The 3,335-nt window shown below is 43.1% G+C and overlaps 1 long non-coding RNA gene across 2 annotated transcripts in view; it reads right to left on the reverse strand.

The window, feature by feature from the left end:
- Positions 1-3,335, reverse strand: part of LOC126495809 (uncharacterized) — a 27,336-nt gene that overhangs the window by 10,363 nt on the left and 13,638 nt on the right. For both annotated transcript variants that reach the window (XR_007590240.1, XR_007590239.1), the window contains exon 5: positions 1,564-3,208. This is a non-coding gene — a long non-coding RNA (uncharacterized lncRNA). The remainder of the gene's footprint in view (positions 1-1,563; positions 3,209-3,335) is intronic.

Consider the following 3,335-nt stretch of genomic DNA (forward strand, 5'->3'; position numbering starts at 1 on the left):
TCCCACCCAGATCTAGGACTCCCACCCAAGCTCTTAATGAATCCTAGATTGAATGCTTGATTTCTTGCAGATTCAGCTAAAGATACGGACATCCTAAACTGGGAAGAGGAGTTAGATGGTGACACAATGCTAGGACCATATGAGGTATGGAAGTCAATTGAATTTATGCTTGGAGTAATATGATATTTTTACACTCTGACCCTATCTTCCTTGCCACATGGGTCTCAGAAACTCCTTTCTCCCCAAGGGTACTTACTTCTTCTCCCTTTGATTATAAAGACATCATATCTTCCCCTGAATCAAAGGGAGCCCTGCATCTTTCCAGTTTGTCTTAAGGAAGCTTATATATTCATTTTGGGTGAGGGGACCACACACTTCCTGATATTACCGGGTGGGTTTGAGACATTCTTCTTAACAAATGAGTCCCAGATTTTCCCTCCATTCCAAGATAAACTCTAGGCCCAATATTTATTTAAAAAGAAACTCTGACTCTAAAGTACCTGTCAAGGAAGGTGGGTACATTCTACTTACCTTGGACAAGGTAACTTTAGACACACCATTTCATTTCAAGGGGATTAATACAAACTCCTCTGATCAAGAGGATACAGATTAGTTCAGTGACATGAAAATTTGGTCATATCTTCACCAATTTATCGTGTATGCTTTAAATAAATATTCCCTGATGGAGCAAGGTCATTGAGCAATAAAGAAACTGCTTGGTTGGCCCTGATAGGTTAAAGCATAGGTGGGAGGAGTAAACAGAATAGGATGCTGGGCGGAACAGGAAGTGAGGTCAGACTCTGCTCTGCTTCCGGAGAGAGCAGACAGCTCTGTTCTCGGGAGCAGAGACGCCATGCTCAGCTCTCCTGGGTAGACTCGACAGCTCTGCTCTCTGGAGCAGAGACGCCAGGCTCCGCTCTCTAAGGCAGCTCCGACCCAGGATGGAGGGAGGCTAGAATCTTCCCGGTAAGCGCACCTTGGGGTGCTTATACACATTATTAGAAATGGGTTAGAACAATATGTAAGAGCTAGCCAATAAGAAGCTAGAACTAGCCGGGCCAAGCAGTGTTTAACAGAATACAATTTGTGTGTTGTTATTTCGGGCATGAGCTAGCAGGCAGCTGGGGTGCTGGGGACACAGCCCCACCACTCCTATTTCAACAATTCCCTAATGTTGACCTCCTCAGAGCAACCACTTCTATCTGTGGAAACCTCAGCTCTATTCCTCTGAGAAGGTTTCAATCTTTCCCTTTTTATCTGGGTGTCCAGGCATGCCGAGATGACAAAAAGGCTGTCAGATAACACTGAACTGTTATCCTAGGACAAAACAGTAAATATCTGATTCTCCTACTTTTAAGATTCTCACCAGAAATGAAGCGGTCCCATCGTGTCTCCTTTGCCTGTACTGTACTGGCTAAGGAAAGGAATTGCTCCACTCTGGTACGAGGGCCCAGGTCCAAAGTATAGAATTTGAGACTGGATCTTAAGCTATGTGCTTCAGTCTAATCAATAGAAGTCCACTTTTCCAACCATTGCTGCCTATATATAAACTATGAAGACAACCTGAAAGAAGAGGCAACATTGCCAGGGACAGCCATGTAGGTTCATTGAAGAAGGCTTTGGTTGCTCCCGAACTATGCAAGACTCAACTGATGATGTGGGAACTCTAAAGAACAGCTGGAAGTTGAAGTGCAGTGATGGGACCTTCCTTCACTGAATGAGGTAGCAGTGACATTCACCTGCAACAGAATGGTGTATGATACTTACCCCCTCTGCCCAAGGGGTTTTCAACTCACACCCTTAGCCAACCAGGGCTCAAAAATTTCCCTTTTACACAAAGGCCCCAGTGTTTCCCTTCTTCACAAGTTCCCTCACGCTTACGTCACTGAAGAGAATATCAGACCTTCCTCCTAGGACGGAACCTATTCTAGACCTTCCCCAATTGCCCAAATTGGTCTTAAGTATGCATTTTATGGAAAATGCCCTCAAATTTTATTTTGCAAGTTTGATCCAAGTCTTTTCCAAAAGATTAAAGAGTCCTCAGACCACGTATTTCTTACACGACTCACGCTTTATAAGTGGGAATCAGATCTGCCCACATTTACTCCAGTATAAAGCAAAGGGGGGTCTATGATTATGCCCTTTAACCAAAAAGACTACAGAGATCTAATTATTTGCCCAAGGATGTCTGGCCTATGCCACAATGATGAATAAGACTTCAGAATTGGCTCCCATGACCAATCAGGTATCATTTCTTCATTCTATATTCAGATCTAGTCTCTGACACTGGGAAGCCCTAGAGCTTCCCCTTCCTTTCATGAGCAACATTCACTGGACCCCCGGACTCATCTTACCTTTATGCCAATCCCTACAACCAAGTTTGCTAGGAAAACACTTGCAACCAATGGGACCTCTGAAGATACTAGGTTTAGATCAGAGGTCAAAATATAGAAAGCTAAAACTAATAGTCTTGTTATCTGCCCAGAAGTTAGTTGTCCTGAATGCAATGTTTACATCTTTCATTGATAGATAAACATAGAACAATACAACCTTTAGAAAGCATAAGGTCCACAGAACCACTCAACATCTTGGAAGAGTGTTGTATTGCTTCTTGCATTCTTCTCAACAGGCGATGTAGTATATAGATCATGGGAGCTGGGCAGAACAGCTGGAAGCAAATGATGCAGAACTAAACCATCACCCCATCACCCAAGGTAAGCTAAGCCTTTCCTTTCTGCACAATGGAGTGAGTGGATCTTGCTATTTGGTTAAACAAGGCCTGGCACTTTCTATCTAATCAATTCATTTCAGAATGACCTCAGAAGCTTCCCCTCTGAATAGAGGCTCTCCAAAATGTCCCTATTCTCAACGCATCTCACACCATGCCCTTTTGATGATGGGTTATTAGAACTTCCCATGGGTTAAAGTAGTCATCAGGCCTTTCTGCTATTACAAACAACAGTGAAGGACATCAATCTCTGTTCAAGAAGAGTCAAAAGAATGACTGTTTTTTACTAAAGTCATCTCAGAATTTCCATTTTGCTTAAGGGGACAAGGATCAAAGGGTCCCTCAGAGCATGTGCTCGTGTACCTCAGAATTATCCCACTAATGGAGGACCTTAGATATTTCCATTCTAACCATGACGACTAGGAAAATACATGTGTGACCCAAGGGACTTCACCAAGCTTTGCTCTGAGATCATAAAACCTAAGGCTTAGGTCATCTTTCCTTCATTATAGTCACCAGAATGAAAAGGCCTCATTCTTCATGCCCACTCCAGTGTAACTGATGATAATCTTCAAGAGGACTTAGAACATGAGATTGCCAATCATGA

This window comes from Alexandromys fortis, unplaced genomic scaffold (assembly GCF_014885135.2).
Source record: "Alexandromys fortis isolate MF-2015 unplaced genomic scaffold, M_Fortis_MF-2015_v1.1 scaffold_637, whole genome shotgun sequence".
Classification (NCBI taxonomy): domain Eukaryota; kingdom Metazoa; phylum Chordata; class Mammalia; order Rodentia; family Cricetidae; genus Alexandromys; species Alexandromys fortis.